Source organism: Rhinopithecus bieti, unplaced genomic scaffold (genome assembly GCF_001698545.2).
Source record: "Rhinopithecus bieti isolate Rb0 unplaced genomic scaffold, ASM169854v2 scaffold_23748, whole genome shotgun sequence".
NCBI lineage: Eukaryota > Metazoa > Chordata > Mammalia > Primates > Cercopithecidae > Rhinopithecus > Rhinopithecus bieti.
Genome location: NW_016811596.1, coordinates 2,031,419 through 2,046,192, shown reverse-complemented (window position 1 = coordinate 2,046,192; position 14,774 = coordinate 2,031,419).

Here is a 14,774-nt window from a genome sequence, read left to right as displayed (position 1 = left end):
TAGTTCAAAAGATATTTGGATGTCTTTGTGACAGAGGGTTTTCTTACACTTCAGCCTTTAAAATGTCGCATTTTAGTTTTCCACAGTTATGCACTTTTTTGGAAGGTGGTGCGTCATTTCTTTAAACCAGAAATTAACCATTTTTTTTCTTTCTATGGGAAATTTTTCTTTTGTGTGGAATTCTCTTGGTTTGCAGTAACATATGTGTTTGTAAAAGCAATATGCATGTTTTCAAATTTCCATCATGCAAGAGAGGACTTGTCTGTTCTACTGATTTGAATGGAATTGAACGTTAAAAGAACAGGTCTGTGCATAACCTAGAAATCCCAAAATGCTGAATGAAATGAAAGTCCTGCGTATCCCACTTAATGTTTGCTGGAGAGGTTCAACTTGGAAATGAAAGATAACAACAAAGAACATTTGAACTTGGCTAAGTACTTACTGAGCTGTCGTGCATTTACTGAAGGTAAGCGAAACTCAGTTGATTTCATTCCATACGGGGCTTTATTACCTCTTTACATATGAGCATACATTACTCTGAATTTTAATTTCAGGTTTGGGGTTTAATACATTCTCAGACTAAAATAAATATTTTATCTCATCTAAAAAGTTTATTTTGCATACTATTTGGGGACTCATGAATTACAGATGTAACACTGAAAACTGAAAAGTGAGACAAAGCCCTTAATATTCCAAGAGAACTTTTGAATACTTTGAGATTTTACTGTAAATAACTTATTTCTGTTGTCTAGTATCACTGAAATGAAAATGTATACAAAGACCCGATCGCATTGTGCTAAACTGACATTTGCTTATAGGAAAAATATATTTTCATTTTCCCTATTTTATTCTTTTAAACTTCTGCTGTTTAACCTACGATGGGCTCCTTAAAATGGATCTACTTATAACCCTATGTGAGACCTGTGTAAAATGCTATCCTCATGTCCAAATCACTTTTATTCCCAGTGGCACTCACCTGGCCCGTTTCTGAAGATAATAAGACCTCTCTATATACTCATTTAGAAGCAAAATTCTACCCTGATGTCACATTTTTTATTGATTAACAGTTAACTTATAAGCTGCCGTTAAGCTTAAGGACTTTTCTTTTTGATGATTTTTACACGTGGGAGACACAGCACATACTAAATTTTTACAAACAAAGCTTTCCTGAGGGCAACATTTCTGTTCAATTGCAATATATCATATGGGCCTTTTATGGCATCTTCAGTTTGTGGACACGTATATTCAATGCAATTTTCCAACTTTATTTATTATGCTATAAAGTTTACTTTCAACATTTAAAGTGCTGTCCTCAATATCAAGATATCTAATGTTGAATATAATGTAATCATTGAAGAATCAAAACTTACAGATAATTGAGAGAGGTGTACTTACACCACTGGCTAACTTTATGACTTTGTTCAAATTAATTAATTACACTCTAATATTATTTGAATATAAGGCAATATTATTCTATTTTTACAGAGGACTTAAGGCTTTTCTTAGAATCATAACTACCTTTTTAGGTTCTTACTGATTCTTGCCCCAGTTTTAAGCCTATTGTACAAGGTTTTACTTTAAGGAGTACTCTGATCTCATAGTCTGAAATTAGAGAAAACTCAATTTGGAAACATTTTTTATTTACTGCTTGTGCCTTTAACAGCCATAGAAATATTAACTAATTACTAGGCACAATGTCATCTGTCTGTAGTACCAGCTACTCGGGAGGCTGATGTGTGAGAATTGCTTGAGCCCAGAGATTGAGGCCAACCTGGGCAAACAAACAACAAATAAAACAAATAAGTAATTTTTCTTATTCTTATTTTTAGTGCTTACCATGTGCAGGCACAGTATTGTTTTTAAAAATAATTTCATATGAGCCTCACAACTCTATAAAACAGAGCTGCTACTAGTTCATGAAGTCAGAATTCAGATACCAACTGCGGGACTGTAGAGTCCAAGTTTTAAAAGATCTATAGCCTACATAACTACTAATGTATTAAGTATAGCTATTGATGTAGAAATTTTCCAGTAAAGTAATTTACTATTTTCCAAAGGGATTTGATGCAGCTTATCATAAAATATCAACATATAAGACAGTAAAAAATGACATAAAACAAGGAGTCAGAAACATAAAAAAATAGAAGGTGAGATTATTATAATTAAAAGCTAGGAACCTGTGCCAAATTGATTACTGCAATAGAACAGTAAACTTAGGAATGCTTCCCACAGACAAGCAAAAAAGGAAAAGGTGATGGGTTACATGGCTCTTACTTAATAAAGGGACATATATACACATTCTTCAGTAGGGACAAATTTCACACTTTGTTCTGGTACTAAATTCCAGCAATTTATTACATAAATTTTTCCTTCTCTCTTCCCTTCCTTCATTCAACTACTTAATAAATGCCTTTATGTCTCTAGTATTGTTCTAGTCACCGGGGACTCAATAGGGAGCAAAATAGTTCTCTGCCTATATGGAAAGTGCAGCAGTGGACGAAATTAGCCATTAATCTTTTTCTTAGTTTGTGATTACAAAATGGAATGATAGTTCTATAAAAGCACATAACAAAAGGAGGATAGTTCTATAAGAGCACATAACCAAAGAATATGACCTAGACTCGTAGTTTAGGAGAGCGTTCCTGAAGAAGCGACATGACAGCTGAAGTCTTACGCAGAAGTTACCTAGGTCATTTCTTGCAAAGCGCTGTCCGTAGACAACAGCGCTGGCATGAACTAGGGGTTTCTTAGATACAGGATCTTAGGTTCCAGCCACGACCTATTGTCAGAATCTGCATTTTAATAAGACCTTTAGTTAATTCCTTTTAACATTAATGTTTGAGAGGCACTGATCTAGAGAAAGGAGTGGGATAAATTACAGGGAACCATGTGTTGAAAGGCTTTGTGGCAGGAAGAAGCCTTGACAAACTGAAATATGAGCCATGTGGCTGGAGTTGAGTAAAAGAAAGAGGGTAAATGGCATGAGAAGGTAATGAACATCTATGCACCCTCTGGCCACTTAAGTGGGGCTGGTAGGCCTGAGAGACACGAGGTTCTTTGGAGATTGCTAAGCAGAGGAAGAACATCATCAGATTTCTGTTCGGAAAACATCACCCTTGCAGTATAGAGACCAAATAGGGAATATGCACAGTAGAAGCAGAGGGCCATTTAGGTGGCTCTTCTGGTGTCTAGGTGAAAGATGCTAGTGTGAAGACAGCGAGAAACAGATTTGAGAGATACTTAAGGGTTTAAATTAATTGGCTTTGATAATGGGTTTAATATACTGGTGAAGGAGACTGACAGGTCAAAGATTGTTTCTGAATTTCAAACTTGCTTCTGAATGAATGAATGGAGCCGCTGTGATAGGGTACCCTTGGCAATCAGATTGGGAGGGACTAATAATCAGGTGACTCTCAGATATGTTGAATTTCAGATGCTTTTGAAGCAGTGGAAATATCAAAAAGTTAGTAGAAAAGTAAGTTAAGAGTGATCTAAATTGGAGATACAAATTTGGGAGTAAGATTACGTAACACGTTGGACATTCATTTAGGGAACATGCAAAAAAATGTTTTTCATGGTACCATCTCTTGTACTGAATTCCAATAACACTTGCTGATTTCATGAAAGCATTTTTTATAGAGTGTCAAATTAATATAGTCCAACCCCATTACTTTCTAGTATTTAGATTCTGAAACAGAGTTTATAGAATCTGAGAGAAATGGATAGTCAATATGTTCTTTAGTCTTTCTCAAATCTTGATTGTCTTGACCATGTTTTGGTAGAATTTGGATGGAACTCACTTAAAAATTAAATTCCAGTGCCTTTACCATGGATGCTATATGTTGCCAATTGCCTAGCTCACAATAATATTTGAATTGCCATTTATTGAAGTGAGAACTGTATGTTTTAGATGCCATATTTGCAGATGGCAAAGCTGATATTCTATTATGAAAATTAATAAGCCTGACAAAACTGTCTACTGAAATATAGTGTCAACCTATTTCTGTGCAAAGAAGGGCTGCAAGGGGGTGTGTCTAAGCTGTGATAAAACTAATCTTTAAAATATATTTGATTATGCTCAAACAAACAAAGACATGTTTGCATATCCATAGTGTGAAAGATATAATTTGACAAGGAAATTTAAGTGTAGATTTTATCAATCAACCATATTAGCTATGAAATATAAATGTGGCTCTTGTAGAACAAATATACAAGTACAAAATATGCTTTCAAGAGGTTGAATGTATTAACCTACTGGGTGGAGAGAGGAGCTGGAATCAAAGGTTAATTATAAAAATATTTAACGACTGATACGGTATGGTCACAAACCAATAAGAAAAGACATCATTCATATTGATGAAGGTGTGCCCCAGAAAACCTGATGCTATAAAAGGCATAACTTGAATTAGCTTAGGTGGGGGTATTTTGGGGATAAGGAACCCGGGTGAATAGAAGCATGGGTGGTCCTTAGGAGAGGGGTAAGAGCGTTGGTTAATGCTTAGTGATTAATGATGATGAATGGCAGTATTTCATTATTTTAATAATCAACATAGCTGTTCTGTTACCTACTGCCTGAATACCAGCCCTGCTTAGAATTATTATGCATTTGAATGATAAGAGATGATAAAACCAGTAATCTTTGATTTGAGCATGGTTAATATTTTGCTATGATTTTTGACAGTGATTTACCAACAGGTTCATCTGCTTTTTAAGGCCATACATAATGCAATTATGGAATCAGTAATAGGAGAAATGACTTATCTTCACTGTCTTTCATAGGAAAGTAGTAATGCCATGCACCCCAATGGAATTATTCATTTACAAGTAAGCAAGGAGGGGAAGAAGTAAAATATAGACCAGTTTTACACTGTTATAATTGGAATATGGTCTACAAATGATTGTTCCATCCTCCTTTGATTCTGGGAAGAGTTTTATGGTACAGGCTCTGAGAGAGGATTAAGTTAGAAATCTTAGTTGAGATTATATTACTTGGAGGACAAAGCAGCACAGCTTGAAATGATCCTGCCATAGACTGCTTACTTTCCTGACCCCTCACTGTCCTGGGGCAAAAAGAATAAGTGACAGCTCAACCATTGTGGAAAACAGTGTGGGCGACTCCTCAAGGATCCAGAAACTAGAAATACCATTTGACCCCGCCATACCCATTACTGGGGATATACCCCAAAGGCTTTATATAGTCATGCTGCTAGACAAGACACATGCGCATGTAGTTTTGCGGCAAGGCTATACAATAGCAAAGACTTGGAATCAACCCAAATGTCGCATCAGCTGACAGACTGGATTAAGAAAATGTGGCACATATACCACGCATTTGGAATACTATGCGCAGCCTATGAAGAAAAGGATGGGCGTTGGTGCCTTTGTAGGGACATGGATGCAGCTGGAAACCATCATCTCTGCAGCAAACTATCCGCCAAAAAGAAAACCAAATACTGGCATGTTCTCTACTCCATAGGTGGGAACTGAACAATGAGAATCACTTGGGACACAGAAGTGCGGCGAGGAGGACTCACACACCGGGTCCATGTGGGGAGGGAGTAAGGGAGGGACTAGCATTAGGACTATACACTAATTCTATATGTAAATGAGGACGTAATGGGTGCAGCACACCAAAGCATGGCACAATATCACCATATTGTAACTAAACTGCATCCTGCATGTTGTGCACATGTACCCTAGAACTTAAAGTATAATAATAATATAAAAAAGAATAAGTGTCAAATAATTGAGAAAGCACACTCAGCTGAATTCAGGTACTTGAAGAAGTTCAACTTTCTCTCCTTCATACTGACATGCTTCTGGAACTCCACTCCCTCTTCTACCTTCTCCATCCTTTTTTCTGACTATGTTCTGTGTTCTTGTCTATGTTTCTTACAGAAGATTGTGAATTCACCTCTGATTGTGAATGGCAATTGTGTTAGTCTGTTCTCACGCTGCTGATAAAGACATACCTGAGACCAGGTAATTCATAAAGGAAAGAGGTTTAATGGTCTTACATTTCTACATAGTTGGGGAGGCCTCACAATCATGGCAGAAGGTGAAGAAGGAGCAAAGGCACATCTTACGTGGTGGCAGGCAAGAGAGAAAATGAGAATCAAGCAAAGGGGAAACTCCTTATAAAACCATTAGATCTTGTGAACTCACTCACTATCACGAGAACAGTGTAGGAGAAACCACCTTCATGATTCAATTATCTCTACCTAGTCCTGCCCTTGACACATGGGGATTATTACAATTCAAGGTGAGATTTGGGTGGGGAGACAGAGTGAAACCATATCAACAATTTATTTATCTTTGATAATTAAAGCAGTCTCATTATTTTGTCTACGTCATGGTTTAAGCGTGGGTCCATCACGCTGAACCTTGCGTGCGCTCTGATCAATCTGAACATACGAACCAAGCTAGTTTTCCTAGACTTTGTCTTAATTACTACTTTGTTCCTTCTCCTACCTTTGGGAGAGTACCTGTTATAAATGACTTCATGACATTTTGCATCACTTATTACACATTATTTTAATGCCAGACCTTAAAGATTATGCTTGTATGAAGTACAATCTTTTCTAAAATGGCTAAATACACTCATTCAGAAAACTTGATTTGACTGACTCATAAACAAATTACACTAAATTCTGATTTCCAGAGTGTATTGGTAAGTGGCATAACAGATGATTATCACATCAATTGTAGTTTGGTGTTTTTCATTTGTTTGATGAGTGCTGTGGAATCCATTGAGGAAGGACAATCTTAGGAAAGAAGATGAAGAAAAAAACAGGATAATAGTCTACTTGTTGCATTGAAACAGATTTATCAGAGGAATTTGGCTGAATGTTTTCTCCAGTTCATCTTATTTTCAATAACAGATAATAATGATCATACTTATTGAGTACTAATATGCCTTTTATTTGGAACATTATTTGGGAAGTAGTGTTATAGTATGCACTGCTTACCCTGTGGTTACCTGGCTAGGTACACATTAATCAGTATTTCAATGATAGAGTCGATTGAAATAATATCACCACTTTAATTTTAAACTTCAGTGTTTTAGAATGTATTTGTTATGATTGAGATATTTTTGCTCACCCAAGATAATAAAACTCTAAAGGAGAAAACATACTGTTGCTTGAGAACCAAGAGATGAAATGGAAATACTTTCATATTTAAATCCATGTAAAACTTAATCTCGGAGGGATTATTTCATTTGTATAGCACATATGAGGAAATTATGACCTTCAAATAATCTCAGAATTGACTTAAATTTCACTCTCATCCCCGAAAGAATGAGGATGGTCCTAAAGATTCTCTTGTTTAATAAATATCTTTGGGCCACTTGTTCTTAGTGATCTCATGGAGGGGTGGCTTTAATTGAGTGAGTCAATTCTATTTTGGCCTTAGAGGAAGAAAAGAATCTCATTTTGCCCATGATGTCATAGCGTCAGTGGTGTGTAATTACCTTCACTGGGACAATATGCATCATTTCTCTTACTGTTAGAAGCATTTGAGATATAGGCTAATTTATAGCGTACTCAATTCTTGTCAGCTGTATAAAATCCTGTTGTTTCACTTTCCAGATAATTTTTCCTCATAAAACTTTCTTTCCTTTGTCTCCTAATAAATATGCCCTTTCTAAATCTTTTTTCTTTTCAAATGAAAAGACTAAAAGGACTACTTTTGTAATTAAAAGTCATTTTGAAATAACCTCAGAAGATTGTTTCTAGATATCAAAACATCTTTATGGTCCCATTTCTATGGCAAGAAAGACAAGCAACTGGAATCCTGCACATTTTCCTGTAGTCTACATTAATTACCTTCTATTAAAAAATGACAAAGACCTTTTTGAAAGAAAATCTGGCACTCTTTCCACAGAAATGATGGCAGACACCCTACTTTGCTGATTTCTTGACACTTCTAATTACCTGTATTCATCTGAAATCGTTTCCTTTGTAGAGAGTTATTGGCATGATTTTCTGAGAACAAGAGGAAAATGGAAAACATTTTAGCAAGTTAAGGAAAAAAAAATCAACAGTATCATTGTTTGCCGCTTTTGTTGAAACTACCTACACAAGTCATTTGAGGGACATGAAGGTAAATGAAAGGTTATACTTTGCCCTGCACGTTGTTGCTGGTATTTGTAATGTCAATAACTGTAGAAGGTTGTCAGGAAACTGGAGAGATAAAGGTCAATGGCAATGACAAATATAGCATTGTATGTGTTTGAATATGCAATATCAGGCTAATCTGCCAGTAGAGGTTTTCACACCCTGGAAATATCAATCAGGTGCTATATGAAACCCACCTATTGTTCTCCAGTTTCCTAGAATGTAATGAGAAGATTTTAAGATTGAAAACCCACCAGAGAATCTTTTTTAGTGGGGGATGGAGAGCGATGGCTGTATCATCACCATTGCTGAATACACATATAAAGGCTCATTATTTCTTTTAAAGGTGGGATTATAGAAAACATTAAAAGTTATCCAGTTTCTCAGATGCATCACTGGTGGGATATTTAAGCATTTTTCTTTTCCCCAAATGAGAAAGACACAGTTCAGCCTTGTGTATTACTCTAATAAGGTGGATGGCAGCTCCTTTCAGTGTTATAAGCTAAATTAAATATTAACTATGCCTTTCACACAATCTTGACAAAAATTTAGTGGGACTAGTGGTAAACCCTTACACCAAGTCCTGCCTCCTGTTGATTTTGACGTGTTAGAAAGTATGGGCATTTGTATTCAATAATAAATTATTTACAAATAAAATGCGCAATAGGTTACTTAAACTGTGTCTCTGCTAAGAACTGACTTGTTAAACACATTTTCTCAAAGCCAAACCGAAGCATTCAGACTCAGTAGAAAAATGTGTCTGTCTTCCTTTTAGCAAACTTTACTAAAGAAATTATTTAAAACCTTTTGGGAAATGAAAAGTAAAAATAAAATCATAAGAGATCTTTTAAATGACTGTGCTTCGAGTAGGTCTTGAAGAACGCCTGGAGGATATAAAGGCATTGGGTGTGAAATACAGAGGGATCATATTTTATCGGTATTACTTTTTAATTTTTGCATCTGCTGGTGCTCTACATTAAAATAAAATATTTCAAAAAGTTTACTCTTCCTGTGACATTCGGCATTTTCTTGGGTATTAAGACCTCTTTCCCTCACCCTGACCCCATGCGTAAGTCATCCTTCCCAAATGCGTACACAGACCACATGGAAAGAGAAGTGGGAAAGAGATTTGCTACTGAAGATTGTACAGAGTGACAGGAAAACGAGCAGGAAGCTCAGCAGCACCCTGAGGTGACAGAATAAGGGAAAAGGCTGGAGGGGACAGAGAGGGCCTGAAGGAGAAGAGAGTTGGAAAGAAAGAAATGATTTAGGGAGAGGAAAATAAAGAAGGGGCATCATGAAGGTAAAGTATAAATATAATTTAGCTTCATCAATGTATTTGTTACATAGGAAAAATGAGATTTACTGAACCCAGAGAAAGAAGAAAGACAGACTGTAGAGAGTGAGAGAGAAAGGCGTAATATTCAGAAGGCTCATCAGAAAAGAAGTTGCTAGATAGAAGGAAAGAAATGAATATAGCAAAGGGTCCCTGATGCTTCTAGCCAAGGGGGTCTGTCCGTTCAAGGAACAATAAGTCAGAGGCTCAATTTCACTTTTCTTCCACATATGCCACACGTAAACGAACGTGTTTAGGAAGGTACATTTCATAGTCATTGCAGTGAATATACAGTGTCCTTACACATTGCTTTTCATTTAAAAATATTCTATAGAGTTCCCAGTGGAGACTTTTTGACGTCTATTTTATTTTTTTTGTAAAGCTCTAATTATTTCCAGAGAAATAATAATTTTAAAAGTCCTCAAACAAAAACCCTAAGTGATTTATGTAGAGCATTTTGAGTTTGGATTATTTCATCTTTCACCAGTTTCTCTTTGTATTTAGTTAGTTTTTGATTACATTTCTGACCTTCAGATAAGACTCCTGTGTAAGTAGACAGCCTGGTCAAATTCACCATGTGCCAAATGACAGTTATAGAACAGTCTCAAAGTTTTATTTATTTTACTTTTTATTTTTTGTAAACTGAAATGATATTAACAGAAGAAGACCTTAACTTTTCTGTTGTCTTCTTGCTTTAAGGTATTATTTTCTTCATGAAGGCAACTGATGGGTTTAAGAAACCATGGAAGGACTCATGTGCACTAGACATGGGTTAAATAGAGAGAACTTTTCTTTGCAATTTCAGCAACTTGGATGCAGGTGCTGGAAGCAATAGAGCCCTGCGCTGTTTGTGCAAGAGTGTCTCTTCTTTACAGGCTGACATCTGGGTACGCATAAAACTTTGAAGGTGTAATTTGTTTTATTTTATTCCCCTCCCCTCTTTTTGTGTAAAGATTAGTTTGGAGATGAATAGATACTAGAGATCAAGCAGTTTCATATTTCTTACGATCTCTGGCTGGGCACAGTGGCTCACACCTATAATCCCAGCACTTTGGGAGGCCGAGGCGGGTGGATCACCTGAGGTCAGGAGTTCAAGATCAGCCTGGCAACATGGTGAAATCCCGTCTCTACTAAAAATACAAAAATTAGCTGGATGTGGTGGCATATGTCTGTAATCCCAGCTACTCAGGAGGCTGAGGCAGGAGAATCGCTTGAACCTGGAAGCGGAGGTTGCAGTGAGTCAAGATCACGCCATTGCACTGCAGCCTGGGCGACAAGAGCGAGACTCCATCTTAAAAAATATATATATATATTTCTCATGATCTCTTTTTTTTAAGTAAGCAAGATAGCACAGATAGCAAGATAGCACAAATAATGATCGTTTAGCACAAAGTAGGGCTATTTTTAAAAATTTGATGATAGGTACTCAAAATCAGTTTATTAAATCATAATTTTCTATTGAATCTACATAATTTTTCAATTTTTTCTTTGTTTTCACAGGAGAATATTAATGCAATGATAGAATTACATAGCGATTTTGCTTTTCTCTCTCCTTTGTTCATTGTTATTATTACAGATCAGTTTAGTCATCAATGGCCCACAGTGGAAACTACTCAGAATTTGTAGAATTCATCCATAGCTTTTCCTCTACAGACTCAAAATTTAATATAATTTCTTAGTGGAATAACCTACTCTACAAGGTGAATGTGCTGAAGGAGTACTATAATTTGAAGGTGTTAAGGATGAGAGAGATTAGATACAATTTTATTCCTATCTATCTTCTCTATCTCTCTGTGTAGACGGATAAAGTATTAGACATGACAGAGGGTGTAGTTGTGAGGAAAATCATAAATCTCAGGTCCTTTCTGAGGTAAGAAAAGGGTGAAGGCCAAATGCTTCCAGTTTTCTAGAAGTTAACTTATGCTTACTTCCATACCCCAACACCTCTCTTCTCTCTCTTTCACTCATACCTGCCACATTAGCCAAGTCTTCTTGTTTGGAAGAAAAAAATTACCTACCTTTTAGTGTAATGTTGATCTTTTGAAGACATTTTTTTCTTTGTAAAAACTCACTAATCTTATTTATTAAGAGTCTGCTTAAGGAAATTAAATGGACATATAATTACTTTATTATTTTTGCATTCTGAAGAAATTGCTGAGGTTCGGATACGGTCCAAGACATTGTGACTGGAATTTAAGCAAGAGAGAACAACCAACGTAAAAAGGAAAAGTTAGAGGGAGCAAGTGAAAAAAATTATAGTGAGGGTTATTGGAAAAAAGCATAAGCAATTAACTGGTGGAGAGAAAAAAATAAACTTTAAATATAAAAAATGAAAAGTTTATTGAATTATAAGTAAGAAAAAAGATACAAGGGGCCACAGTGGATCACAAACTAATTATGGGTTAAAAACATAGTCCTATTGTTCAAAGACAAAATACTGACAGATAGTCATTGAGAATTTAGGAAATAGAATCATTCACTTTATATGCATTATTAATCTGTTCTTTGTTATCCTACTGTGTCCTTTAGGATCATAATACTTATGCCAAATGTGCAGAATTTGGAGTAGGTCCAGGGGAAGCAGCAAAATAAAGTGTTGGAAAATAGTCCCAATAAAACAAGGGTAAAGAAACTGGCCTTGTTTAGTCTGGAGAATAAAAGACTTGGAAGGAATTAATCGCAGTCTTCAAGTTCATGAAGGAACACAGTCCTTTGCAGGTAGAGGTGAACAGCTGGTCTCTGTTTCCTCTGAGAATAGTACCAGACAGCAGTGTCTTAAATGTGGTAGATGGGAATTTCAGCAAGATATTAGGAAGATCTTCTCCACGGCGGGGGAAGTGCAGGGAGAGGATCTTCAGGATTTAACATGTGTTGAATTATTATTATTTTTGTAGTTTGCTAGTCCAAATTGCAGAACAAAAAGAGAGAATGCAATCTATAAAACAGGAACCCATCTAGGAAAAGAAACAAAAAATGAATAATTGTGGATCTAGGGATAAAGTCCATCTGAGATGAAAGAAATACTAAATTCCAGAAGTGCGTAAGAGTCAGGATACTTGGCCAGAAAGGAAAACATATTACAGAAAAACAAAAGGGATAAAATAAAGACAAAATAATGAAAATGGAAAGGATGCCATGAATTTAGAATACATTTATAATTTTAATCAAAATTATATTTTGGTGGTAGGAAAAGAATTCTAAATATTTTTATGTACAATACATAACAACCACTATAAATTTAAAAAAATTCTGTGCAATTGAAATCCTTAAATATAAAAAATAGGGCCAAAAAATAAAAATAGGGCAAACAAACAGATTTGCCATATTTAATTTCCAGTTTTGTATAAAAGAAAAAATAACGGGGAAATGAACTAAATTTCTCTAATCTTTTCTCAAATTTGTCAAATTTTTTTCAACCTTTTGATTTTTATGACGTAGGGGAAAACTGTGATTATCTGGTAAGAAAATAATACATGTGTACCACATAAAACAAGAATAAACAGTGTTTGGAATTCAAGAAGCAATATTGTAACAGAGAAAAAACTCAGAAAAGTATTGTAGAACTCATTAACATCCTTATCACGAGAGATATTAAGTGAGTGTTCAGTGATATAGGTTTTATGCAGCTCAAACAAAGGAATATGATCCATGAATTCAAGAAACTTAGAAGGTTGTCATTTGATAAGAATGTTGCATTCTAGGTAAATCACCTGGAATTGTAAAATCTATTGCACTTAGATGATGCTTAGGTGTATAAATACAGAAGCCTAAGTGACCATTTCAGCAAACTGAATTGTTAAATGATGTGCATTAGCTTTTAAAATAATTACAGAGGTTATAATTTTTACTCTCCTTGAACTATGATTGCAACTCCAAAATCAAAATTGTGCTTTATGATCACAAATGTATTATATTATGAGTCTATATAAGCAACTTTCTGCATAGATGACTCGGTCAGTTTTATCAATTTTCTAGTTACTTTTGTTTTTTCAGACAGTCACTCTACCTCTTTGAAAGTGGAGTGGATCCTGCTTACGTTCAGCTTTGTTGAACAAAGTCTCAACATTTCAGTTGTATTTTGTCATTGATAGGTTCAGTCTAATGTGTTTTGCAAGACACTTTTTTTCCTGATGTTTGAAACTTTTCTTCACTCTAAAAAGCAGAAAATAGAATAGCCCATATTTGAATTTATTTTGCCAAGATGATAGTTATGTATATTTTATAACATTCTGGTACACAGAGCTTAGCAATCTAAAATAGAACCTTGAAAATATTTTCTACTGCTTTTAAAATACACTTACAAATACTTGTAAAATGATTTTAGTTTGGAAATACATCTTAGTCTCTCTCTCTCTCTCTCTCTCTCTCTCTCTCTCTCTCTCTCTCTCTCGACAAAGAAAAGCCTTTTGTTCTGGTCTCTCTGGCACTACCTCATTCTGTGACTTTCTGCTGTCCCCTAGTGGCATGTTAATCTTCTTGACTACTGTGTGATTGCCCTGGAACCAATTCTCTACTCTTCTGTGCTTTCTTGTGACTCCCATTAGCAGACATTTAAAATACTATTAAACAACCCACGAGCTGCCTTTTAGAAGCAATAACCCTGTTCTTTAGCCTAGTTTTGCATTTATGAATTCTTACCAGAGTAAACATGTCCAGGAAAGGCATGCTATGTAGATACATTTGATTATTTCATCACAATCAACATTTCAGGTTTTCAGAATCCTAACACAAAACTGATGAAAGCAAAATGTTATCAGTTTTGACTGTTCTATACATAACATACGGTAGCTAAAAGGTAATTTGTGACAGGTTAGACTATTTATGTCAATAGGTTTACAAACAAAAATGGTACTATTCCTTTTCCTTTGCTTTTCAAAATTCTAGTTGGTTACTCTCATTGTAATATTTGCTTTTTCCATGGTGACATATTTCTATAAAATATTTAAAAGATAGAATGACATTATATACATCTGAAGCATTAGATGTAACTCATATATGTAAAAGACAGACTTGCATCAACATTTACCCGAATGAATAAAAAATGTTCTTAAAATTTCCTGTATGTTATCCTTCTTTCTACATGAATCAGAATTTTTTTTTTAATTGAAAGATGTTTTGGTTATTTTATCTCCCTTCTATGTTTTACGTGCTTGAGCTACAATGTTCAGTCTAATATGGTGTTGGGAAATTTTCAGTGCGGCATTTTCATTTTCTGAATTAGTAATTTCAAAATGTATATAATAAAATGGAATGCAAGAATTTGTCAAAACAATATTTCAGTTTCTTTAAAATTTAACTTTCACTGAAAAGAACTACTAAAA